The sequence below is a fragment of the Lutra lutra genome, chromosome 10, assembly GCF_902655055.1.
Source record: "Lutra lutra chromosome 10, mLutLut1.2, whole genome shotgun sequence".
In the NCBI taxonomy this organism is placed as follows: Eukaryota; Metazoa; Chordata; class Mammalia; order Carnivora; family Mustelidae; genus Lutra; species Lutra lutra.
Genome location: NC_062287.1, coordinates 87,942,219 through 87,969,499, shown reverse-complemented (window position 1 = coordinate 87,969,499; position 27,281 = coordinate 87,942,219). Strand labels below are relative to the sequence as shown.

At 45.7% G+C, this 27,281-nt stretch overlaps 1 protein-coding gene across 3 annotated transcripts in view; it reads left to right on the top strand.

The window, feature by feature from the left end:
- Nucleotides 1–27,281, top strand: part of PAMR1 (peptidase domain containing associated with muscle regeneration 1) — a 149,823-nt gene that overhangs the window by 35,080 nt on the left and 87,462 nt on the right. Inside the window, exon 2 of one of the 3 annotated variants that reach the window (XM_047692367.1) lies at nt 42–101. The exons of the other annotated variants lie outside the window; for them this stretch is intronic. The gene's annotated coding sequence lies outside the window, so the exon portion shown is untranslated. The remainder of the gene's footprint in view (nt 1–41; nt 102–27,281) is intronic. 3 annotated transcript variants of the gene reach the window in all.

The window sequence follows — 27,281 nt, the reverse complement described above, 5'->3', positions numbered from 1 at the left end:
GTACCCACTAAACAGTAACTCCCCTTTTCCTCCTCCCTCAGGCCCTGGCAACCACCATTCTGCTTTCTGTCTCTATGATTTGACTACCCTAAAGACATCATGTAAGTATCAGTCTTTTTGTGTCTGGCTTATTTCACTTACTATCATGTCCTCAAAGTTCATCCTGGTTGCAGCCTGTGTTAGAATTTTCTTCTTTTGAAGGCTGAATAATACTCCATTGTACATATTTACCACATTTGGCCTCTCCATTCATCTGGACATTTGGGGTTGCTTCCATACGATGGCTATAGCGCATGGTGTTGGTATGAACAGGGGTGTACAAACAACTCTTTGAGGCTCTAGTTTCCGTTCTCTTGAGGTAAATACCCAGCAGTGGAATTGCTGTATCATATAGTAATTATATTTTTAATTTTGGGAGGATCTGCCATATTATTTTCCACAGTGGCTGCACCATTTCCCGTTCCCACCAGGAATGCCCGAGGGTTCCAGTTACTCCTCATGAGCGCCAACACTTATTGTTTTCTGGGTTTTTTCCCCCTTCATTGTAGCAATCCTAATGGTAGTGTCTCACTGCAGTTTGTTTTTCTCTTCCCTAATGATGGGTGATGTTGGGCATCTTTTCATACACTTGTTGGCCATCTGGACATCTTTCTCAGAGAAATGTCCATTCAAGTCCTTTGCCCATTTTTGATTTGTGTTGCTCTTGTTTTCATCATAGAGTTTTAGGAGTTGTCCATATATTCTGTATTTGCAAATATTTTCTTCCCTTCCATCGGTTGCCTTTTTACTCTGTTGACAGTGTCTTTTTTTTTTTAAAGATTTTATTTATTTATTAGACAGACAGAGATCACAAGTAGGCAGAGAGGCAAGCAGAGAGAGAGGAGGAAGCAGGCTCCCTGCTGAGCAGAAAGCCCGATGCGGGGCTCGATCCCAGGACCCTGGAATCATGACCTGAGCCGAAGGCAGAGGCTTTAACCCACTGAGCCACCCAGGCGCCTCGACAGTGTCTTTTGAGGCATAAAATTTAAAAATTTAAAGTTTAGTCTGCTGTGTATTATCACCATGTGCCTGCAATTGTAGAACACACCAGTGATAAAATATTTCTCACTAGAAGTATTTTAAGCCCTTGTAAGCCCTTGGATTCTTGTACTTCCCCTCTAGCCCACTAAATCCCCAAGGGGTGGCTCAGGCCTCTGAATGTCTAGGGAGCTACCCAGATGCTATGGACTGAATTAGGCTCCCCCTACATTCATATGTTGAAGCTGTAACCCCCAGTGTGATGGGATCTAGAGATGGAGCCTTTGGGAGATGTTTAGGTTTAGTTGAGGTTATGAGGGTGAAGCCCTCATGATGGGATTTGTGCCCTTTTAAGAAGGGACACCAGAGAGCTTGCCAGCTATAAGCCAAGAGAAGATATCTCCAAATGAAATGTGCCTTGGGGGCGCCTGGGTGGCTGAGTGGGTTAAAGCCTCTGCCTTCGACTCAGGTCATGATCCCAGGGTCCTGGGATCGAGCCCCACATTGGGCTCTCTGCTCAGCAGGGAGCCTGCTTCCTCCTCTCTCTCTGCCTGCCTCTCCTCCTACTTGTGATCTCTGTCTGTCAAATACATAAATAAAATCTTAAAAAAAAAAAAAAAAAAGAAATGTGCCTTGATAGCACCTCGATCTGAGACTTCCCACTATCCAGAATTGTGAGAGATAAATGTGCACTGTTTAAGCCCTCCAGTCTGTGGCATTTTGTTACAGCACCTTGAGGTGATGAAGAGGTTCATCTAGGTTTGAGAACTCTTGATCTCAGCCAGGAATAACCATTAATTAGAGTTCTTCTGCTATTTTGGTTGGGAAGGACTTTTCCTTGATGGAGGCACATGCTCTATCTAATTCATCAGTGATGTTTATCAAGGATGGCAGACTGAAGGGGAGTGGTGGGGGGCAATTATTTACCACAAGTGCCAGTATTTGCTATTCCTATATTTCTTTACAGGTTTTGTTGTTGTTGTTTTTAAATTTTTTTAATTTTAAATTTAAAAATTTTTAATTTAAAATTTAATTTAAAATTAAATAAATAAATAAAATAATAAATAAAACAGATCAAAATTTTAAAAATTTAATTTAAAATTTTAAAAATTAAAAAAATTTTAAATATTTCTAAAGATTTAATTTATTTCTCAGAGAAAGAGAGAGCACAAGTAGAGGTGGGGAGGCAGGCAGAGGGAGAAGCAGTCTCCATGCTGAGCAAGGAGCCCGATGCCAGACTTGATCCCAGGACCCTGGGATCACAGAGAAAGAGACTCTTATACAGGCTCCACATGCAGCACAGAGCCCACTGCGGGGCTCAATCTCATGACCCTGAGATCTTAATGAGCTGAAATCAAAAGTGGGACACTCAACTGACTGGGCCACCTGGGCACCTCTATTTCTTTACAGTTTTAACAGCCGTGTCCTTATTTCCTCGAGTCCCTTTTTCCTTCTTGGCATTGTCATATTGATAACAATGTTAGCAAATCCTCAGAAAACTTTACACCCTTCCCCTTGACTCACTCATACTCCTTGGATTTCAAAAACAGATGCTGAGGAACCAAGAGTCACTGTCTACATTTACCCACTGGGCTTTCCCTTTTGACTTATTTTGTTTTTTTCCATTTCTATTCAGAGTTCTCAAACAAGCCTTGGGAGTGATTCGTTAGTCATATGTTCTGACTTTCAAGAGAAAGAATCTTTGGCATTAGCAATAGAAGATAATTAAAGTGTAATGTTTTTACATTCCTTATCTTTGTCATTCATCCAGCTGTTATTTTTGAGCACCTTCTAGGGGTCAGTCCCTGTGGTGTTGGGCCTTTGACAGACAGAGATAAATGGAAGATAAAATCTCTGCCCTTGGGAAGCTCCAAGTCAAACATGAGGGTTGGACTTCATATCATGTCATTATAATGTATTAAATGTGTTAAGTGCTATACTGGGAGGTGTGAAGGGAGCACAAAAGAGAGCCCATTACTGTCTGGAGGGGATGACTGAGGGTTTATGGAGTGCTCATCATATTCCTTTCCTCTGTGGATTCATGAATTCATTCAACAATCATGGAGCCCCTCTCATGTACCAAGCTCTGATCCAGGCATTTGGGATACATCAGTGAACAAGAGAAAAATTCCTGCCATGGTAGAGCTTGTTTTGGAAGGGGGGGACCTAATACACTGAGGCCTCATCTAGGGACCAGCGTATCGGATCTATGTGCGGGTGACACGGTATGAGAGACTGTGGTTTGGATTTGTGGCTAGGGTCACTTTTTCTTCCTTCCCTCCTACTGTTTTCGGGGGAGGCAAAGGTGGCCTCATCTTGCCCAGTCTCAGGACTGATCTTAAGAAGGGAGGCCCTGGGCCCTGACCTAGACGTGCTGACCTCAGGGAAGGAGGAAGAGTCGGGCTAGCCTGAAAGAGAGAGCCTTTCCTAATCTTGACATTCGGGTGACCTACACCTTCACACTAGAAGAGTGTAGGAGTTGGCGGTGGTGGGGTGAGGGAAGGAAAGAAGGACACAAGTGGCTTTCAGGAACCTAGAAGGAGGCAAGGATAGGAGAAGGGAGCCTCCTTTATTTGAGAGGTGGAAAAAGTGTACAGATAAGAAATTCAAAGATGAGGAATTGCTCACCAGGCAGGTAAGGGAAGAGGGGGTTTTAGTTCAAGCAGTAGCAGATGCTGAAGCATAGGCTCTGCCAGTGAAATCCCTATAATGTTGTTTTTTTAACCCCCATTATTTAGATGAGGCAACTGCATTGGACCCTTCTCACCTTGTCCAGACCGTATCTCACTTCTCTTGCTTTCTGCTGTTGGGGAGGAAGAACTTTCCCTCTGCGCTCTTAGGTTCTTCTTCTGCAGGTCTGTGAGTTAAACTGACAAAGAGATTAACAGAAGAAAAAATGTTATTCCCATGTGGAAGTCAACAGAAGAAATAGCTAGCTCATTAAATGGTTAAAGTTAGAGGACTAACACCTAACTTAGTAAGGGAAAGGGTAGTGGGGAGAAGAGTTCTTCAATGGGAAGAACAAATAGATTTCTTTAGAAAAGACGAATAGGTTTTTAGGAGAATGAGCAGGAGATAGGAAAGTTTGCGATAATGTTTGTTTATGCAGGTTCAAGTGGTCTTTGTTTTCTTTATGGCCATGACGCTCCCCTGAGAGGGAACTCACAGCAACCTCATTTCCCAGAAGTTGCTGCTTTTAGTCAGATAAGGGAAATCCTGACGAGGCTTCTTTCTGACTCTTTTGATTCTCAGTTGCTTTCAGCTTAAAATAATCCTCATGTCAAATAGCCTATTTTAAGGTGGCATATTGGGATCCCCTTCACCACCTCAGGACTTCTCTGACACAGCCGCTTGGGAAGTCTGATGGAACCCATCTGGCACTCACACATGCATGATCTGTGAGAGGATGGTAGAGGGATGGACAGTGAAGCCTGTTGAGAACCATCCCCTCTTTTGTCCTTTAGGCTTTCAACATGGCTCTGAGAAGGTATGAGGGGACCCAGCTGACCAGAGTGGTGGCTAACTCTAGAATATTCCCGGTCATGGGTTTCCCTCTTTTCCTGCTGTACTTCTTCCAGTTTCCAATCCTTTTCTTTGGTTATTTTCTAGAATACCTGCATGATTGCATAAAAGCCCTTGCCCATGCTCTCCTTTGTGGCAGAACCCAATCTAAGACAGAAATTGCAGTTCAAAACTGGGTAAGGATGGTGCCAAGATACCACAGATAATAGATGGTAGAAAAGGAATCCAAATCTGGGTTTCACTCAAAAGCAGGTCCTTTCTTCTTCCCGCTATGATACCTTTCTTCTCTCCGCTATGATACCTTTCTTCTCTGCATGTTTTTAGTTGCTAAACCATACTCACATTCACTGTTTTGAGTATTCTAGGCCAACAGCTAAAATAAACCAGGAGTGGAAAAGAGTAAGACATTTTGTAAAGTTTGAAAACATGAGAGTTACATCTGGTTTATCTGGAATTTTTGAGAGTCATCGCCATCAACAGTTAAATTCGGAAAGTTTGTCAAAATACTGGTTTTGGAATGGTTTCCTAGAATTATTTGATTTGGGATCCATTTCATGTGGTTTTCATAACATATAAGTGGTTTTTTAAGACAGGACAAGGCTGTTTGGTTTCAGACTTGTTTTTTAAAACCAGACCACTTAGGCAAAATATTTTTTTTTTTTTAATTTGTCAGAGAGAGAGGGAGAGAGAGCGAGCACAGGCGGACAGAATGGCAGGCAGAGGCAGAGGGAGAAGCAGGCTCCCCGCCAAGCAAGGAGCCCGATGTGGGACTCGATCCCAGGATGCTGGGATCATGACCTGAGCCGAAGGCAGCTGCTTAACCAACTGAGCCACCCAGGCGTCCCTAGGCAAAATATTTTTGTAACATTTTTATACTATCTAAAAATTAAAGCGTTTTTAATCCAAACAACTTAAAACTCTTTAGAAACCTATCTGTCTCAGTACTAAGACTTCTGGGTAAGTTTCATACTATTTAACTTCAAAACATTTAGTCAAAATAGCTTGGATCTGGGACAGATTTCAAAGCTGAATACTTTCAAATGGCTGGTCTAGATAACATGCAACGATATATGGACCGTTTTATTGTCTCAAAACATTGGTTTCCCATCATATAAATAAAGCCTAAGCAATAGCTTCACATTGTTGCAAAATAAGCTACATATTTGAAACATTAAAACATCTGTGCAATGTGCAAATGGACTGAAATGTTTTCTTTATCAATAATACGGAAACTATTTTGCAAAACTTTCAATGCAGCCTCCTCTTTCCCTCCCATAGGATTGTGACTCTGTTGGGTTGTGCATCACTGGATAGAGCCAGGACCATGTGGCCTTGCCTTTTGTTTACTCTTTTACTGGTATTATCAATTGCAGTTTTTCAGAGCAATGCTGTGAGGTCCATATGATCATTATCCCTTTCTCAAAAAGGGCACCCAGGATCAAAAAAGGTTTTTTGTGTTCTTTAAAGTCATAAAGTTCCACAAGGACAGGTTTTAGACCTCCTCTGTTTGGCTGTGTTTCTCAGACTCTTAGCCATGCTACTTCCTGTCTTGTGCCTATTTTCCCTCACTTGGACTCACTGAACCTCTTGCTCTGGTCTTTGTACTCCTCTTCTTTCCTTCTAGTATGTTTCAGTAGATCTCAACCAAAGAACTGCTGTGTACCTGTGTTAAGTGGCCACGTAGGTTCCGGAGTAATTTGCCATCGACCATAAATGTGGTTATGAGCAAATGATGATTTAAGTTGAGACATGAGAGTGGGTTCAGGACCATCTGTAAAGTAATGTCATTCTTACACATTCCTATTCATCTCTGACTCTTGAGTAGGGACAAAGGAGAAAAGGTGCAGTCAGAGCATACGACATTTCCTAATCCAGATAAAAATAACACCTTTAGCCATCCTTCAGGTTGAGAAAGGCCCTGGGCCAGGAATTGAACATTTTCTTTACATGTGGTTACTCTAAGCTCAGGCTGGAGCCAAGTGGGGAAGGAACGCAAGGGCACATTGCTACCAGAGGGAGAGAATTTGAAAAGGTGAGGGTTGGGAGTAAAGGGAAGAAGAAATGACATTCTGCATAGTAACAGAAAGGACTCATAAATAGGGAATTGTAGGGAAAAATAAAATATTTCTCCTTTTCCTTATAGGATGACTATACTGTCTCTCAAGTTGATGTTTGTCTTTGGAAAACTCAGTGGATGTGTTTGATTTCAGTGGTTCAGAGTTGGACAATAAGGAGAAATTTGAAGTATCTCTCTATTCTGGAATATTTTTGTGGGCTGTAATTGAAATAATTTGTCATGGACAGATATATCCTTACTGCTGGTTAGGACTCATCTACCAGAATTAAATCATTTTGCCTCTGACTTGGTATAAACCTGTTAAGTGAAGAATTAAGACAATTGTGCACATAATGTAGTCTTTGTGAAAATTAGTAATGGGAGATCTCACTCAGTGGAGTCGGGAGGCCCGCAGGGTACTTGCCCATGCCCTACCATTCCTTATGGACTATACACCCAGCAGGAAGTTAGGGACTTTGCCCTGGGTATTACTTTACTACCCAGCACTTCTTTCCAGGAAGAAAGTCTCTCCTCCTCCCCTGGCAACAGCCCAGCCAATGAGAGACAGTCGCAACTCAGCCAATGAGAAGCCACTATACTTCCAACTCCCAGTTTACTCCAAAGGATTTTTTTTGTTCACAACAGCCCCTCCACCTCCCTCTTTCCTCTATAAATAAAGAACTTTCTGAGCTTTGTTCTGCAGAAGTGCTCATGCTTTTCTCATAACTTGTCTGGGACTGCAATTTTTGTTATCCTGAACAAACCCATCTTTTTTTTTTTTTTAAGATTTTATTTATTTATTTGACAGAGAGATCACAAGGAGGCAGAGAGGCAGGCAGAGAGAGAAGGAGGAAGAAGGCTCCCCGCCGAGCAGAGAGCCCGATGCGGGGCTCGATCCCAGGACCCCGAGACCATGACCTGAGCCGAAGGCAGAGGCTTTAACCCACTGAGCCACCCAGGCGCCCCATGAACAAACCCATCTTTTGCTGATAAAATAACCTATGATAAATTTAAAACATTGATTCACGAACCAGACTGCCTCTGTATAAATCTCATGTCTGAGCCTTCCTGGCTGCAAGATCCTGGGCAGGTGAGTTCCCTAACATTCCCATGTTTCCATTTCCCCAGCTACAGACCCAGAACGACGATGACCCACTCCCAGGGCTCTTGAGGGGAATATCTGATTTTCATCAGCTCAGGAACAGTATTTGGCCTCTAATAGACTCATTGTAAGCACCACATGAACGTTATCATAATTAAATATCTTAGAGACACTTCCCTTAACCCCACTTAGGCCATCCATGCTCTTGCATTTCTGTGACCCCTTTCCCGGCAAAACTATTGGAGTATTATTTATCTTCTCTGCCTCTGAGGCTTTTCCTCGCATTTTCTCCTGAACCAGTGTTTCTCACACTTGCTTTTTTTTTCATTATTGTTCCTCCCCCTTCCCCCCGCCAGTGAGTCTTTTTGGACATGTTTTAAACTGCCTCCTCTCACCCATGACCTACACCACAGACATCCTGTGTGGTTGTTTATGTACTATGTGTTTTTCTGTGCTCTGGACATAACAAGAACAAGGCTTTTTCCATCTCCCAAGAATCGATTTTCCCTCTCTGGGGAATGATATCACCCCACTGACAATGCTTGTCTTAAATCTACCCCATTCCTTCTTTTGTCTCCGCTACAAAACAATTCTTGTTCAAGGTCAGATTGCTGACCTCCATGTTGCAGAATCCATGGTCAGCCCTCAGTTTCCATCTTAATTGACCGGTCCCTGACATCTGCCCAGCTGATCCCTCCCTCCCCCTTGATATACTTTCTTTAGTGGGCTTCTGAAGCATCCCATTCTCTTGGTTTTTCTCCTCTTCCCTGGTCGTTCCTTCTCAGTTCCTTGTGATTCCTCTCTTCTTATCTTTCTCTTGATAGGGGATGGAGGGCTGCAGGGCTCAGTCCTTGATAGTCTTCTCTGTACTCACTCCCTTGGTGATATCATCTGATATTCTGGCTTTAAGTTAATCTCTGTACCGATGACTCCCCACTTTATGTCCCAACCGAAAGTCTCTTGCAGACTCCAGGCTAGGATAGTAACTGCTTACTTTGTTTTTTTCCACTTTGGTATGTAATACACCTCCTCCATTAACATGTTCAAGATTGAACTTTTGGATTCTTCCCCCAGACTGCTTTATCCAAGGTCTTTCCCCTTCTCTATTTTTCTTACACACCCTAATCCATTAGGAAATTCTGATAACAAAATAAATCCAGAATGCTCCTCAGTATTTACCCAAATGGATTTTTAAAATATTGTGTTCATATACAAATAAGCACGTGGATGCTTATAGCTGCTTTACCCATAATGGCCAAAATGTGGAAGCAACCAAGATGTCCTTCAGTAAGTGAATGGATAAATAAACTGCAGTACATCAGACAATGGAACATTATTCAGCATTAAAAATAAATGAGCTATCAAATCACGAAAAGACGTGGAGGAAACATAACGAGTATTACAGAGTGAGAGAAGCCAACCTCAAAAGGCTACTTACTGTATGATTCCAACTCTACAACATCCTGCAAATTCGAAACTATGGAGACAATAAAAAGATCACTGATTGCCAGGAGTCTGGGGAGAAGGAGGGATGAGTAGGCAGAGCACAGAAGGTTTTTACAGCAGTGGAACTATGATGCCTGATGCTATAGTTGTGGATACGTGTTGTTATTTATTTGTGAAAAATGTACACCACAGAATGTACAGGACCAAGAATGGACCCACTAATGCAGACTCTGGGCTTTGAGTGATGGCAATGGGTAAGCACAGGCCTGTTGGTTATAACAAGCATACCCGTGGGGTGCAGGATGTTGACAGAGAAGTAGGTTGTACGTGTGTGGGGGCAGAGGTTTGATGGACACTCTCTGTACTTTCCACTCAGTTTTGCTGTGAACCTAAAACTGCTCCAAAAAATAAAGTATGTCTGAAAAAAAAAAAAATCCAAAATCTGCTCCCAGCTTAGTGAGACCTAGCATTTTACTCTGTACTTAGTGACCACGATTGCCTTCTAACTGGGCTTCATACTATGGCTTGTCTCTCTGTAGTCTGTGCCCATCCCAGGCCCCCCTTCAGAGAAAACCCAAAGTCCTGATCATGGCCTTTTAGGCACTTCTTTCTGACCCTTGTCCTTCCTTTTTTCCCCCTTGTTCACTCTGCTCCAGCCACACTGGCCCCCTTGTTATTTCTCTAACACACCAGGCGTGCTCCTGCCTCAGGGCCTTTGCGGTGGCTGTACCCTGTGCCTGGAATGCTCTTCTTTTTTTTTTTTAAGATTTTATTTATTTATTTGACAGACAGAGATCACAAGTAGGTAGAGAGGCAGGCAGAGAGAGAGGAAGGGAAGCAGGCTCCCTGCTGAGCAGAGAGCCTGATGCGGGACTCGATTCCAGGACCCTGAAATCATGACCTGAGCCGAAGGCAGTGGCTTAACCCACTGAGCCACCCAGGCGCCCTGGAATGCTCTTCTATGGATCCTCATGACTCTCTTAACTCCTGCAAGCCTTTGCTTAAATGCCACCTTCTCACTGAGGTCTTCTTGTCCACCAGTTTAAAACTCTAGCTCTCCCAGGGGTGCCTGGGTGGCTTAGTGGGTTAAAGCCTCTGCCTTTGGTTCAGGTCATGATCCCAGGGTCCTGGGATCGAGCCCCACATTGGGCTCCTGCTCGGCAGGGAGCCTGCTTCCCCCTCTCTCTCTGCCTGCCTCTCTGCCTACTTGTGATCTCTGTCAAATAAATAAGTAAAATCTTAAAAAAATAAATAAAAACTCTAGCTCCCTGCCCTGCACTCTGAATTCCCTTACCTGCTCCATTTGCTCTGTTTTTCACAGCACACTTTTTTTTTTTTTTCCCAGTGGGAGGGAGGTTAGAGGGAAAGGAAGAGGGAATCCCAAGTAGGCTCCATGCCCAGTGCAGAGCCCAATGTGGCACCTGATCCCACGACCCCGAGATCATGACCCGAGCCAAAATCAAGAGTCGGACAGTCAGTTTAACTGACTGAGCCACCCAGGCACCCCAACACATCATTTTTATTATACTAAATTATTAAGGGGTGTGTGTGTGTGTTTTCTTTGTCTTCCTTAACCAAATAAAAAATCCACAAGGACAGTGATTTCCGTTTTTTCGTTCACTGATGTATTCCAAGTACCTAGGACAATGCTTGGCACATATTAGGTGCTCAGTAAGAAATTGTTAGATAAGCAGGAGTCTCCCTACCACCCCTGACTCTAGGCTACTCTGGAACATACCTTTCCCGGGGTGTTCTATGTACATACAAGTGTATGAGATGAAAACAACCCAATTCTTGCATTTTGCTCTGCTGTAATTCTGTTGCTTACAACCTTTAGTAAAAGTCTCCTACACAATGTTAGCACTACTTGGAGGTGCTGAAGGAATGGGGTCTTCAGTGTGTGGTACGTAGGACAGAGCGGAGAAGAGAATCAAAAGAGATGAATCATGGACTGGAAAGAAATAAATCAACAAAAACAAAATCATGGTAAGGGCCAGAAGACACATAGAGCCCCAAAGAATTCTTGGTGTTGTATGCATGCGGGCTGCCTGTTTATTTATTATTATTTTTAAACGATAAATGAGAGAGCCACCATCCTCCAAGACGGGGAGGCTTGGCGATATCCACACAGCAGAAGTCTTTGGTGAGGACTGAAGGATTGTCCCGATTCTTTGTGTCCTGCTGCCCAGGTCTGTCTCGCTAGGGGCAGGCTCTCAAAGAACTGGTCTGTAGTTGCTGGTTTCTTCTCTCTGTGGCTTTTATGAAATGGGGTCTGTTCTGCTGGCTGGGGCCAAAGGAGTGGGTGGGGGAAGATGGGAGATCGTGAGATCAGCTAAAATTCTGCAGAATCCCGTCCTGCTGGTCCAGAGACAGGCTCTGCTCTCCCCCGCTCTGCTCGTGGATGCTGTGGTTGAAAACCCGGGGATGCAGACTCCTGAGCAGGGCTGGCCTCCTCAGTGGATTTTGCAGCACCGCAAGCCTGTTTCCTTCTGGCCCCAATGCCTGGGATTGCTGGTCTGGAACATGTATTAGTGGTGTCACGTCTGGGGAGCACAAGGCGGTGACATGGAAACACTGCCTGCCATGGCAACAGCTGGAATAATAAACAACATCTTTCCCCCACGAGGACAATCATGGAGCCGGGCCTTGTGGCAACATCAGGAAGGGAAATAAGTAATATCCAAGGTAGAGCTCGTGTTTCGCCCGAATTTTAACTCCCCGGTCCAAGAGATCCACTGAGTGCCTTATTGGGCAAATGGAGTCAATTATATGTCATTCAAAACCTTGTACGCCTTTCTAGAAACTGTTTTAAACAAGAGTGACTCAGAATGTTGGAATTGGAAAGTCAAAGTTTCCCCTCCTCCGTATCATCCCTCCTCTCTTGGGGTAACCGCTACTCTGTGTTGCTAACGGGTGGGGCTTTGGGGTGGGATTCTTGCTGAGCGGGTGGGGCTTGGTGAGCTGCAGCCAGTAGGCGGTAGGATCCCCCCGCCCCCATTTCTTACTTCAAGTGGACTCTAATGAGATCCCTTCTCAATCCCTTGAAGGCATCTCAGATGACCTCCTAGCTCTTGGGCTGCCAGCAGGTGTTAAAAAGTCCAGGCCGGTAGAAATGAAAACTCGACTCTCATTTCATTTGGTTTCTGTCCCCACCACGCCTGCCATGACACCTGACCCCAGCGTGGTGCTGACCTGATGGGGAAGGAGGGATGGCGCTGACAGGATCTCTTCTTTCACACTTCTTACATCCTGCTGTGCTCTGTGGCTTCAGGCACCCCCAGCGTGGGGAGGAGGGAATTAGAGAGACACCATCTTATTTGACGGGCACTGTTGTAGTCTGTTTGGCAAATGCCAAACAATAGGTCTCCGGAGACCCCGTGACCCTCACTCCTTAGGGAATCCAACCTCCTTCATACCATTTGATGAGTTTATGGCTCCCCAGACTTGGGCCCTACCCCTGGGGTATACCGTCTACTTGCCTCCTTGCCCCATTCCCTTCCAGAGGGTTCTTTTGGCGCAGTGCTGTCCCCAGACTTGGGTAAAAAGGGTACCAGCCTGGCACCCCACCCTTTTGTATCCCACCCTTGGTCTGAAGGGAGAAGGGAGGAGAAACGGGACTGTTCCCTACTCCTGTGAATTCCCTTCAAGAGATTTTCTCTCTGGCATCTCAGCCTCTTCCTGTATGACCTGGAGGTGGGTGAGTGGGAGTGAAAGAGGAAGACCTCTTTGGTTACCTCATGGTAAGACCTGAGTGGATGTGTCTAGAACTTCTCTTTCAAACTTGTGGGGACTTTTCCTTTAGTTGTTTTCAGATTTAGGCCTTAGTGGAATCCAGAGACAATCGGAAAGTCCCAGCTGGTAATCTGTTACAAATACACATCTCCTCATTTATTGTCTTAAACTGGGCTTTTTCCTTAGCATGACAGCTTACACGTTTCTTGAATACCTACATAATATTTCATTTGTTATGTGGGACCTTGCCATAATTTGTGTAACCATTCTTCTCTAGACGGTTATTTAGGTGGGTTTTTGGTATCATAAGTGATGTTGAAATAAATAATCCTTTGACATATATCCTTGTGTCCTTAAGTAAGTATTCCTGGAAGTGTGATTGCTGATCCAGAAGGCCCACACATCTTACATTTTAACAGGAAGCCCATTCTGTATTTTACTTTTTTTTTTAAAGATTTTATTTATTTATTTGACAGACAGATCATAAGTAGGCAGAGAGGCAGGCAGAGAGAGAGGGGGAAGCAGGCTCCCTGCTGAGCAGAGAGCCCAATGTGGGGCTCGATCCCAGGACCCTGGGATCATGACCTGAGCCAAAGGCAGAGGCTTTAACCCACTGAGCCACCGAGGTGTCCCCCATTCTGTATTTTAATCAGTGGGGCCAATATGCACTCCTACTGAAAGTATGTGGGAGTGCCTTTTCCCCCAAACCCTTCCCTGCACTGAATATTGCCAGACTCATCTAATCGGTGAAAGATTATATCTCATTGTTACCTTCATTTGCATTTCTCAGATCACTAATGAGGTTCAACATCTTCTCATACACTTTCTAGTCGTTTGTAATTCTGTGACTTATGTTCATATCCTTTGATAATTTCTTTTTTTAAATTTAGATGAGTATAAAATATGTTGTAAATATTTCTCCCTGTCTGTTATTCTCAAGATGCTTTTATCATAAATAGATTCTTGAGGATAAAGAATCATTCTGTCTTGAATTGACTTAGGTTGGTGTCTGTGGAGAACAGAGTTATGAATTAGTCAAAGGAGTCTAGCTGCTGTAATGGATTATCCCCAAGTTTCTGTAGTTTAATTCAGCAAAAAGTTATGTTTTGCTTTTGCACGGTCTAACATGGGGGGTCTCTGGTCTATTCTTTTCCAAGGTGACTCATGGACCCAGGATCCTTCTATCTTGTGGCTCTGCTCTCCTCTGGATTCTCGAAGTCTGTCATTTAGCAGGTAGCTGAGGAAGGAGAGAGTGGAACATTTCATAGGGTGTTTCATATTCCAGGCTTGGGAGTGACCTACATCACGTGCCCTGCTATTCCCTTGGCCAGAGCATGATCAAATGGCAAGGGACACCAGAAATGAGGTCTAGCTCTGAGCCTGTTGGACTCTCTGCTCTAGCAGGTGGAGCAGACAGACATCTCTGCACATATAGGTCTTCAGATCACATTGTGTTATTGAAGGGAGTCTAGTGGCTCTTGGATAGAATGCATAGTATGATCCCTGCCAAAGAATGTTCAAATCACTGAGGGCTGTTTAAATGCCAAGAATCCTGGTTCCTTTGGGTCGAAGTCTTGAATATATCTTTTCCTTGTAGAACGAGATTTAAAGTCTTCTTCAGAGAGACAAGGGCTTCTTCTGAATTCTCTTACAAGAGGAAAAGATGATGTCTCAATTCTAAAACATTTCTGGAGGTTTTCCTGCCCTTCTGAGGCTCAGAGGTTTTGAGTATGGTGATTGGGTGGTGAGGGGGGGGTGTTTGGAGCTAGGAGCAACACAGGTTGATGGGTGGTTGGCTGACAGCCCATGGGCCAGGGTAGAGTTGAAGCAGAGTTCAAATAAACAGGTTTCAGAGTTGGGGAATCACTGTGGGAGGTTGTGGGGGTATGACCTTCTGGTCAAGAGTGACCTTAATAACAGATTAGAAGCAGAGGGAGGAGAAAGACAAGGACATAACATATGGGAGCTTGGATTTCTGAACCATGTCCAAAATGGGAGGGAGATGCCAAAAGCCAAGGCTGGTGATGGAATTGCTCCCCAAAAGTGACATGAGAATTTCCAGACAAGTAGAATTTTGTGTTATCCTCAGCAGCCTTGATCTTAGGGTAGCACTTTCACACGTTGGCCATCGCGATGCTCTCGAAGCCCATGCCTCTTTGTCATTAAGAAGTTGTGCTTCATCATCTGGATGGTCACCCACCTACAGGAGTTGTCCTGGGGCTGCCATGTGGTGCTGGGGCCCTGGAAGGATTTGGCTAGTGGGAGAAATGTTGGATAGATGCTCACAACTAGAATGATGGTGAGGTGAACAGTCTCTGTCTTCCCATTCATGAAATCAAGGTACTGATCTGAATGACCTTGGACATCAGCTAATGTTCATATTCCATTAGATGGGAATGTTGTGGCCAGTGAGAGCCATGATCTGTTCTTTTGGGGGAGGGTAAGCAATCCTGGGAACAAGCAAAGGAAGACAACAACTTCTCCCCAAATTCCTCAGGCTTCCATGATGTCTTTGACCTGGGGCAAGTTACTTTTTCTCCCTGGGACTGTTTTCCCATCTGAAAAATGGGTGGAGTCTGTGGAGGGTGATTTGCTCTTCCCGCTCTGACTTTCTGTGACAAATACAATACAGGAAAACCCGAGTTTGCAGGACAAGAGGGGTTCTGTTGCTGTGCAATCGGGGTGGCACTGAGTTCAGGGATAATCGGGTAGTCTTTATGCTGCCATCTGTTGCTCCAAGAACTTTAACATCTTCCTTGTCCCTCCCATGGGAAGATAAGAATGTCCGGGGAAGCAGTTTCCCTGCCTGGAACCCATCCATATCCCAATCCTAGCACATCTCTGATTTCTCTCTGGTGGCCGCTCCCTCTTTGCTTCACCCTCTCGAATAAACCCATGCTGATCCCTTAGCCTTAACATCTGGCTTTGCTCTGTGTCACAGAACCCCCCATTCTTTCGGAAACCACACACTAAGCTCACGGGTATACATCCTAACCGGCCTGGCACAGGCTCAGAGTCCCAGGCGTCCCCTGGGAAGGGACACTGGACAGTTATTGCCACAGCACAGTACTTTGTTTTGCTGTTCGACCAAACTTTGGAGGGTGGCAGGTGATGGTCAAATGACTTCACTCCGAGGGGCTGAGAATTCCCTGAGACAGTCTCACGAGGAGTGGTATCCCAGTGGCTGGGGTTTACTAGCGGTCCTGGGCCATCTGTGAGAATTCTTCTGCCACAGGTTTTACTAAGATGCGAGGAGTCTGGCAATCGGATATGCACTGTTAGCAGCCAACAGGGTCTTGGAACTGGACAGGGGCTGGTGGAGGTCCTGGCTGGTGTTCTGGTCCAGTCTTGGGCTATTTCCCTTCAAGTTCTCCCAATGTTTGCCAATCTAGGATATTCTTCTTCTTCTTTTTTTTTTAATGACTTTATTTGGAAATTGGGCCATTTTAAGATTTTATTATTATTATTTATTTATTTGACAGACAGAGATCACGAGTAGGCAGAGAGGCAGGGCGGCAGGGGGGGGGGGCTGAGCAGAGAGCCCGATTCGGGGGTCAATCCCAGGACCCTGGGATCATGACCTGAGGCGAGGGCAGAGGCTTTAACCCACTGAGCCACCCAGGTGCCCCTAGGATATTCTTATCATTACAAAAAAAAAAAAAAAAAAAAGATTGCACTGTTCAGGGCCTTATATGGCAGGTGGGGGTAGTGAAGACAATGGAACAGAACCCAGAGCCTCTGCTTCCTTGTGCCAGCAGCCCCTCCTAATTCAGCAATCAGGACCGGAGAGGAGTTACTGAGATAGGTGTTCTACTGGCTAATAAGCTTCTTCAGGATGGCTAGCTAAGCATCGGCTGATACCACTCTCCACTCGACCAGGCCTGTGTTGCCTCTGCTTTATGAGGGCACATCTGAGAGAGGAAAACCAATCTACTAACCCAGAGAGAGTTGTGGGAGAGAAGCTTCTGTGCAGCCGAGAGAATTTTCCAGCAGAACTTTCTCATTCCTGGAAACCAGCCTGGGCTGTGGGCTCCTTGAGGGCAGGGCCCATGTCTTAGCCCCTGTTGCTTCCACTCCATGCTGGGTGGCCACATCTGGAACCCAGGGCTTCCCCCAGTATCCGTGGTGCATGCTCCTGGGGCCAGGTGCCTTCTTTGAGGAGTAAAGCTCCACAGTGACTGTCCCACAGCTTGGCATCTACTATCTTATGCTGCTGTGTTCTAAATCCCACCCTTTTTCTTACTTTTTTCATTTACCATGGTTTTCAAGACCTAGCCCTATTCCTATCTGTAAACTATGAATTTTTTGGCCAGTATATAATACTTCATTATCTATTTATACCAAATTCCCTAAACAGGGATAGGTGTCGGTTGCCTTTAGCAACGAACTCCCAATTCCTAGCCACCACCTCGTTCAAAGTATATCCTTGTACTTATTTTCTTCTGAAATGCAATCTGTCCTGTTTTGTGTTTACTCAGATAGTCTCAAACATTAATTCATTGCTTGCTAAACTAGTATGTAAGTTCCCCTTGATCAGATAATCATAGTATCCACCTTTTAGGGTGGTTGTAGGTATGGATGAAGCCATGTGTATGAGGTGTTTAGCACATTATCTGGCAGGCAGAAAATTCTCGATAGATGTTACAAGCCCTCCGAGCCTAGAACACATTAGGACTTTAATAACACCAATTACAATAATGCATGTTTAATTACCTCTGGTGATCGGGGGTCTCCTTCCTCATAAAACCAGGTCCCAGAACACTTGAAACATGAGTTATTCAGGAGGTAGAAATTATGGTAGTCCTCATTAATCTTCCCAAATGATTCCCCTTTTACAGATGAGAAAACTGAAGCTCAGAGAGGTTATGCCTCTTGCTTGTGGTCACTCAGCATTGTTAGCCCAGCACTGGGGCTCAAACCCTCGTCGAGCTCCAAAGCTTTTATTTTTAGCACTCTGCTGTATTGTGTGTGCTTAGATTATTACTATTTTAGTAACAACAGCTTTCATTTCCTCCCTGTGTGCATAGCCACAGGGAGTTTAAGGTTCTGTTAATTTCAGATTCTGCTAATGTTTACCGAGACCTAATGTATGCCAGGCCCGGCCGAGACCATTTTTGGGTCCATTCGTGTAAATTGCTGAAAGATGCTCCCTCTGGGCAGGTAAAGCTGTGGGCCCATGGTGTGGTCAGTAGAAGCGGGGCTGGATTCTGGCCCCTGCCCATCCCCTCACTTGCGTGCAGTATGCACACTGCCCAAGTGTTCGCTGTGTCCCGGGGCACTTGCCATGACACTGAACCTGCCTCCTCACGCCAGTCCTGTGGGGCAAGTGTAGTTCCCCTGGACAGATGGAGAGAGCGAGCTTCGGAGTTGGGGCGTTTCCAAGGCCGTGTGGTCTCAAGGTGCAGATCCCGTGTCCAAATCAGAGTCAAATCCAGAGATGGATTACATGTAAAGCAGAGTGATCCGGGAGGGTCCCACTGTAGGAAGGGAAAAGAAGCATAGGAATCCCTGGTCAGAACCTGCCAGGTTTGACCCCTGGTGCTAGGGGGACCCTCGTGCTTTGCCGTGGCTGCCTCTCTGATGAGTGCTGGATATGGTCCCCCATCAGAAGCCTGGGGGAAGCAAGGTTCCCAGTGGGCCGAAGCCCTCTGGTGCATGACCAGCAGCAGGCTGGGGGCTGTGGACTGTGAGTGCCTGGGGGGCATTAGAAGCTCCTGGAAGGGGCCTAAGGCTTCAGCGCACACTGCTTCTTCTGCATGCAGAGTAGTAAATGTTCCTGCATTTGCAGAGAGGTACATGCTCAGAAGGCCAGAGAGAACCTTCCAGGGCTGAGTGGAGCAAGACAGGCTGTTGGAGGTTGGGATCAGGGGGCTGGCCCCCAAGGAAACCAGAGGTCTCTTCATCTTCCTTGTCCTTCTGTGATTTTTCTAGTCCTTTGAAGACTGCGTTTACGATCTAAGAAGATACGTCAATGTCCCCAAGTCAAATCAGGACCTCTAACTTTAGAATGCTCTACAAAATCACTACCTTAAGGAGACGCCTGCACTCTGACATTTGTAGGAGCGTCGTTCACCATGGCCAAGGTTGGGAACCAGCCTGAGTGTCTGCTGACAGATGAATGGATAAAGATGTGCGATATATAATGGAACATTTGTTACGGAACCCTAAAAAGAAGGAAATTCTGTCATTTGCCACAACGTGGGTGAACCTGGAAGGCATTATACTGAGTAAAATAAGCCAGACAGAAAGACAAATAAGCATGGTATCAGTGATATGTGGAATCTTAAAAACAAAATTGTCAAACTCACAGAAAGGGGCCAGAGGATGGGAGAAATAGGGAGGAGCTGGTAGAAGGGGACAAACTTTGAGTTACGAGATGAATAAGGTCCAAGGATCTGATGTACAATCTGGTGACCATCGTTAATAAGGCTGTGTTATGTAACTGAAATTTGCTAAGAGAGTAGAACTTCAGTGTTCTCTCTCTCACAGACATGAAGATAAAATGTGAGGTGACAGATGTGTTAATGAACTCTGGGGAGGCCTTTGGCAGGGACTGTGTGTAGCCAATCATCGTGTTGTACACTTTAGGTACCTCACGATTTTATTTGCCAGTCATTCCTCAGTAAAGCTGGGCAGGGCAGACTAAGATTGTTTTAAAGGACAGAAGGATTTTTCTGTCAGTGAAGGAGATGTCTATTTGGGGGGTGGGTGGCAGCATTCTCAAGTTATTCTTTGAGGGTGTTCCTTCCCCCCAACGCTGGGGACATTTTTCCCTGTCCCAGGTGCTGGGAATACCATAGTAATATTTCCTGCTTTGATGGAGTTTACAGCTAAAGGGAGTCAGATTAATAAACAAGCATTTATAAGCCAGTATAAGAGCTAAAAGAGGCACAGTACTGGGAGAATCAGAGAGGGCTTCCTGGAGGAAGCACTATCTAACCTGAGCCCTGAAGGATGAGTAAAAGGTGGAATGGGGAGAGAGGGCGGCAGGGAGAAGATAGAGTCTGTGCAAAGGCCCAGATCAAGTCAAAGCCAGTGTTTGAGGGACAGAAGGGAAGGTTGGGAAACAGACTCCTGGGAGGGTTTTTTGTTTCTTGTTTTTGTTTTGTTTTTAGCTACATTCATGCATTTGCATTTCTTCTGGGGCAACAGGGGACCTGTAAGGAATTTCAATAAGGATTAACCTGCTCTGAAGTTGAGAAAGACCTCTTGAGAAGGGTATGGGGGTGGAGCAGAGACCTTGTGCAAGGAGGGCTGTAGAAGGCTGTCCAGATGTGGAATTACTTAAGGAGACCTAGACGCACAAGTCTCACCGCCCATGAAGAGAGAGGCCTTCCGCCCCAGGGCGTTACCTCTGAATCTCTGAGAATCACCGTTCTCCTGGTGCTCCTGGCTCCTGGAAGAATGCCCCAAAGCCTCCCCCATCTCCTTCCCTTCCAGGAACCAGGGCCTCCCCCTTGCAGCTGATCTCTCCTCCCCACACCCTGTGGCCTCCAGACCTGTCCTACATATTTCTTCCTATGCCCTTTCCTTTCCCTTCTGACTCTCCTCTGATCTTCCTTGACCTCCTGGGCTGACACGAAGATAAATCTGTTGGCTTCTTGGCAGGGGAGCCCAGGCCCTTTCCAGCGCCGACCTGACACTTTCCCTTAGCTCAGCAGGACCAAGGCAGCCTCTTCTCTGGCCTGGGACCCAAAGGAGGGGCAGAGAAGGAGCTCTGGTGCCTGGAAGGTCTTGCAGTAGACTTTGAAGAAAGGAAGAGGACCTGATTCGGTCTCCTCCCTGAACAACGGTGTGTCCTGTCTCAGGGGTTCTCAACCGTGGCTGAAAGACAGAATGACCTTCTGGGGTCTTTTTTTTTTTTTTTTTAAGTCCTGGTTTCCCACCTCTGAGATCCTGACTGTATTATCATGGGAAGAATTCAGACATGTGGAATTTTAAAATTGCCCAGGGGATAGCAGAGAAGACAGTTCTCTTAGCCTCACATCTCAGAGTTACTAGGGCAGAATGTCAGCTCTGGTAGCTGTTTCGCTGGGCTTACCTTGGACAAATCCTGGCCTCTCTGAGCTTTCTCGGTTTCCTCCTCTGTACAGGGAAGTTACTAGAACCTACCCTGAAGATGGTTACGAATCCACCCAAGTCAAGCATTTACGATGCTGGGCCCAGAGTTAATGGAGAGTTAATCAGAGTTAATCACCCAACGGGGAGCACTGACTGGTGGTTTTTCTTGTCATTATGCCTTCCCGTTATGCATTGTTCTTGCCCCCCAGGTTTTTCTCTGTCCTCAGCCGCTGCCATGTGAGTTAGGTGATCAGACGTCTGACACTCATTTGTGAGAGGAGATGTACTAAAGGAAGGAGGAAAGTGCAGGGTTAAAATTCTAGAAAATGACAGAATAGAATAGTTTATCTCCGGGGCCCCCACTCCCCTTTCCTCTCCCTGTGCGTTCAGGTTTTAGAGAGGATTTGAGGCCAGTGGAAGTCCAAGTACCAAGTCGCAAGTACCAAGTATGAAGAACTTCAGTACCGAAGGACCAAGCATGTATCCCCAAGGAAGAGAGAGAGAGAATTCTTCTGGGAACTTTTTCTTTAATACATGGTTTCAATGCCTCATAAAATAAGGGTTTCCATAGCTTTCTTGCCACTGATCATGTCCCTTCTGGTGGCCTGTGTGGTCTTTTCCTATGGGTGGCCACTCAGCAACCCCCGCCCCACTTCCATCTTCCTTTGGGTGTGATCAAGGCGGCCCGTACTGTCTAGCAGAGTGGGGGGAGGAGGGAGCCCTCCCGAGCAAGATAGCTCTGCAGAGAACACTGTCCCCTTCCTCCAGCATCACAGGTACGCTGTGTGGGCATAACAGAAATGTCAGTGGTAGAGAAAAAGTTCAGGAAAACTCACCGCTCCAGGAAAAAGAGCTCACAACACACTTTTCTTAATGAGAAGAACAATAGGTTTCTATCCAAGTATTGAGCCTTGGGGATAGGCAGTGGTGTTCTGAAGCAGCTGAAACGGAGCCCCAGAAACTGGCTCAGAGAGGCAAGTGACAGCTGATGGGAGAAGCCCACACATCGAGGCAGTTGTGACAGAACTCTAACCCAGAGCATACTGGGCTCTCCATGAACAGAAAACAGGAGTGCTCTCAAATATGAGCCCTAAATGGATTTGAACAGCAGCTCAGCTTCTGAAAGTGAAGCTATTTCAAGAAGCAGTACGAAGAATTTTTAAATGCCGTGACCACATCTGGAGGTCCTATGCATCGAATCATAGAATTCAGCAGACAGGAGTCGTCCCAGTGAGTGTCTGTGTCTTCTGTTTAACCACAAATGCCTTACAGGGACAGGCCTTCCAGATTGCAGGCGTGGATTTAATGGTGTGTCCTGGAGAACTGAATGACCACTTCACTACATAAAGAAGCTTTAATGCAAAATTGAAAACCCTCATGTCTTGGTATTAATCATTAACAATTATAAAAAAATTATTATGCCTTTGACATTAATTTTTATTGTTTCCATTAAACTTTATTTAACAATGGTTAATTATTTCTGCTGAGCTAACCTGGCAATACAGTTAGTGAAATAAAAGAGGTCAAGTGCACAGTGTCAGACGTTTAAATATGTGGATGGGAGGGGTGCCTGGCTGGCTTAGTCAGAAGGGCTCTTGGTCTCAGGGTCGTGGGTTCCAGCCCCATGTTGGGTGTAGAGATTACTAAACTAATAATAATAGTCATCATCAACTTTCAAAAAATAAATGAATAAATACATAGACAAGAAATGTTGGTTTTCAATTTATCATGGGAAAATCATTATTTTTCCAAAAGATAAAATATTTTTGGAAAAAGTTTTTTCAAAAAAGGAACAGGAGTGCCTGGGTGGTGCAGTCAGTCAAGAGTCTGACTCTTGGTTTTGGCTCAGGTCATGATCTCGGAGTCCCGGGATCAAACCCTGCATCGGGCTTTGCGCTCGGCATGGAGTCTGCTTGAGACTCTCTCTCTGTCTGACCTTCCTGCCCGTGCTTGCCCCCCACCAAAATAAATAAATAAAATCTTTAAAAACAGACAAACAAAACCCAAAAAAGGAATAAAAATGGTACTAATCTAACTGCTAGTCTGTTCATCTAAGATTCACAGTATTCATGAGTTCGGGTCTGGATATGCACTGGTATCATCATTTTGATTGGTTTTGCCATGACCCGAGTGACCGATAAATAACATTAGCAGCTACTACAACTATTATTATAGATATTAATATTAATAGCAATAGGGGTCACAGCAGTAGTGGGTATCATTTATTTCTGCTTGCCTGGGATCCCCACCTCACGCTTTTGATAACATCGTTTTCCTTCGGATAGTTGCCTCTCCCTGCTGGATTTGGTCTTGGATGGGATGTGAGAATGTAATCCCTCCTTTGGAGGGTGACTCTAAGACGATGGGGCTCACCCTGACAGCAACACTTTGAGGATGCCGTCATACATTCCTAGCGCTTACGTGGGGGCTTTCCTGAGTCCTGCTTCCTGCTTCCTTCTAAAAGCTTGATCGTTCTACTTGTCCTTTCATTCTGTCTACTATCTCAGAGCTACCCATTATGTTTTCTGTTCTTTCTCCCCAGAGGTAATTTGCTTTGCTTAGTGATCAAAGAATTCTACATACTGTGTGGGAAGTAATATTAGGGAAAGGAGCTCTGATTGTCGCTGTGATCATTTTCATAGTAGTCATAGCAGCAATACCCACCATTTACTTACTAAGTACCGTGTCCTGGGCACTATTCTAAGTGGTATCCTATTATGCCCTCATGACAACCGCAGAAAGTAGCAGATAGACACCATTGTCACCCCATTTTGCAGACAAGGATGCTGGCTTGAGGTCCTAGCAGTTTGCCCATAGCTAGCCAGCGATGCCAGCAAGTGCGGCCTCTCCAACTCCGGCAGTCACACCCTCGATCCCTACATGGCTTTGCTATGGAAAGACTCAGACGGAAGTGCCCGGCAACGTGCCGATCGCCTTATTGATATCAATCACTTCTTCAGTTTTCACAGAAATAATCCTGATGTCTCTGTATGAGTTGTGAGTGCAGTTCTACAGGCAAGGAAGCAGGGGCTCGGGTGGATTTCGTGCCTTGTGCAGGGTCACTCAGCTGCTCGCATTCCAGAGCAAAGCCACTGAGCAAGAAAGGTCGGAGCCCATCGGGAGCGGGATGAAGGAAAGGGGCAGGTCTGCTCAGACCTAACCTCACTCCCTCTTAGCAGAACAAAAGAACCTTTCGAAGATGTGGAGAACCAGGCTTGCCTTTACAGGAGTCCCAGGAGACTTCTGTGGAAAGGGAAAACTTCCTTGCACTGAGATAACTGAAAACTTCATTTCTAGGCCAGTTTTTTTTTTTTTTCTCCTTTTCTTTCCTTCTCCTTCTATTTTTTCTTTTTGTTTCCTTTCTTCTTTGAGAATTCCAGGCCTGATTAGATCATGCTCTGGACTCAAGTCAGCCAAGGGCCATGGTTTCAATCACTGTGATCCCAATGACCTTACAAGAACATCTTAAAAGGATAAATCTATTTGTTTTACACTGAGATAATGGAAAATAAAGCCAGCCCCGCCCCCTCTCCAGCAGCCCTGGCTTGCCAAGTTGGTTTTCATAACATACTTTTACAGTTGATTTATCTCCTCTGAAAAAGGATACTTAAAAACTAAAAAAATAGAGAAGGCTTCAGTAGTCCTTGTGCCAAAAACCATGGTAGAAGCCAAGAGCATCTTCATCGTGTCTGTTACCAGAATTGGCAGGTCAGTGTGCTTCTAGACATGGGAACAAAGACCCCTGAATTCCGCGGAGTCTGGGGAAACTTTCAGCAGCTGTATTTCCAGGGGAGTGAACAATGTGGGGAGTGGCTGCATGGCTGCTGGTTGGCCTGTCCCACCGACCCCAGATCTCATGGGCATTTTCAGGCCCGACCCTGAGACTCCTAGGGCAGGTGGGATTGGAAATTTGACAGCCTTTTACAGCAGCGATTTCCAGGCCCGGACAACTTTGCGTGCCTTTCAGAAGCACAAAAGGATGGGGTTGCCATTGACTTAATGTCTCTGTGCCTCACTCTCTTTTCTGTAAAGTGGGGGTAATTAAGCCCCCCACTCAGGCTAGATAGGAGGATTGCATGACGTAACAATGCATGCATAGGGTGGGTGCCCAGGGAATGGCGGGCTCTTACCGTCTCCCCATCCCACCTGCTTCTGAGCTGAATCACTCTGCGTCCCCACTGGTTTGCCCCCATACAAGGGCCATGGCCTTCTTTGATCATCTCCACCTTCCCCCTGTGCTAATACTCTATTGCTCAAGGCCATTCCCCCCATCTTACAGGTGGAGAAAGAAACTTACGCCCAGAGAGGTTGAGTGAGACTTGCTCAAAGTCATGCAGTTAGTAAATCGAACCCTACTGCTACACTTACATATTAGTTAATCTGTTGCTGTTTTATCGTTATTAGTTGTCTGTGTAACAAATGACCCCAAAACATAGCTTCTTAAAGCAACAAGCATGTCGATTGTGCATGACACATTTTCTGAGGATTAGGGATCTGGGAGCAGCTGAGGCGTATGGTTCTGGCTCAGGACCTCCCAGGAGGTCACAGTTGTGGTGTAGACCAGGCCTACTGTCAACCGAAGGCTTGGCTGGCCTGCGGAATCTACCTCCCTCACTTAAGTGGCTGTTGGCCAGAGGCCTCTGAGTTCCATGCCCCGTGAGGTTCCCCAGAGGGTGGCTCTTGGCGTCCCCCAGAACAAGTGACCCAAGAGAGAAGGCAGATGGCAGCGTCTTTTGTAATCTGACCTCAGACTTGATAGAACATCAGTCCTCTTGTGTGTTGTTGGTCACACAGCCCAAGGCGAGTACATGGTAAGGAGGGGACTGTGTGTGCACAGGCACAACTGCTGGGGGGTGGGGTCCATGGACACCATGTTGGAACCTGGCCACCACCTCCCACTGGCTACTATCTATAACAAGGACCAAAGTCCTTCTCGTGGTCCACAGGGAGCCATGTACCGACTCGGCCTTACTGGCTCTTGCTTTCTGGGCTCCGGCTCCCCCTGGCCTCGCTCCTCACACATCCCATGTCCCTGCCCAGCCTGCCCCTGCCCAGCCTGCCCCGGCCAGCGTTGTCCTTTCCACTTAGAACCCTGCTGTGCCACTCTGTTTCCACGGTTTCTCTCCCTCCTTTACAGCTCAGCCAGCACGCCTCCAGGAAGCCCTCCCAGATGCCCCAGACTAGGTCTGATCTTCTGGTCACGTGCACTGTACTGGTAATAATCAAGTCCTAAATTGAAGTCATTCATTAATTGATAGTTACTGGAGCGGATGGTCTACCAGGCTCTCCCTGGGTGGCCAGCAGGGACCACAGGGTACAAAGTCAGGCCAACATTCCAGGTTTCTTCACTCAGAATCCTGGGTCCATAGTCTTCAGAACCACTTTTTAATCCCTCTTCCTAGCAGGAGAAAAAGAGCCGTTTTGTACCTTGTCCTCATACAAGGCTCTTTTCATTAGTTCTAAAAATAGAATCTTGCTGATTTTCCAGACTGAGCATTTAACGTACATTTCTGCTTCCTGGCCCCCTATGTGAACCACAAGAAAGCCCTTTCTTCACAGGATACTATTTTATTCCCTCACCAATTTGATTCTTATTTGTCAGTAAGTGCAGAGTTTTAGAAGTCACCCGTGCTACTCTTTATCACAGGTTTTCTTTGGAGATCAAGTCCTGCTTCTAGAACACATTCAGGGGAGGGTTGGAGAGGAAAATTCTGTTTTTAGCCAATCTTATGGTTTGGCCCACTGGACGAGCCACTTGCAGCAGAGCTTTTAGTCCTTTCCTCTCTAACTTAGAATGTGCACACCTACACACACACTCAACACACACTGTTATACTCACACATGCTCACTCACACACACACTCACTTACCCTCACTGACCACTTAAACTCACAAACTCAGTCTCACCCAGACATGCTCATACACACTCACGGTCTCACCCATACTCACATGCACACCCACACATACATACCCACACACTCACTTTTACTCACACACACTCAACCAGTCATATACACTCTGACCACTCACACACTCACATAACCCTAACCCTAACCCATGCCCATGTACGCTCCCAAATATACTCACTCATTTATGCTCACACACTCACGCTCACACGCTCTTACACTCAACTTCTACCCATATACTCATTTATTCTCACACTCATCACACATACACAACCACACCTACCCATACACTCACTTTTACTCACACTCTCACCACACTCACACACTTCACTCATACACACACACACACACACACTTGCACACCCAAACATGGTCTTTTATTCACATATACACACTCACATTCTTACACACTCACTCACACTTACACTCACACACACACA